Raw genomic sequence first — 376 nt, 5'->3', positions numbered from 1 at the left:
CACGTACACAGAGCAAAACACGTACATTGACTGAACACGTACACAGAGCGGAACACGTACATTGACTGAACACGTACACAGAGCGAAACACGTACACAGAGCGGAACATGTACATTGACTGAACACGTACACAGAGCGAAACATGAACAGATTTGCAGCAGGTCCCAATTATTCCTTTTTGTTTTTTACTTTTTCGTTACATTCTTTGTACTTGAAATGCGTACCGGTACATGATAACGAATTTCGTACGGTACGCTATGATTACTATGAATAGGTTTCCGCATCCCACCGATTTCAATGTGTGCGTGCTAGACTGTAATTTATTTAAATTAGTATTATTGTTATTATTAGTAGTAGTAGTATTACTGTTATTGTT

This window comes from Aplysia californica, unplaced genomic scaffold (assembly GCF_000002075.1).
Source record: "Aplysia californica isolate F4 #8 unplaced genomic scaffold, AplCal3.0 scaffold00194, whole genome shotgun sequence".
Classification (NCBI taxonomy): domain Eukaryota; kingdom Metazoa; phylum Mollusca; class Gastropoda; order Aplysiida; family Aplysiidae; genus Aplysia; species Aplysia californica.
The sequence above is the reverse complement of the archived record's forward strand: the minus strand, read 5'-3'. Positions refer to the sequence as shown.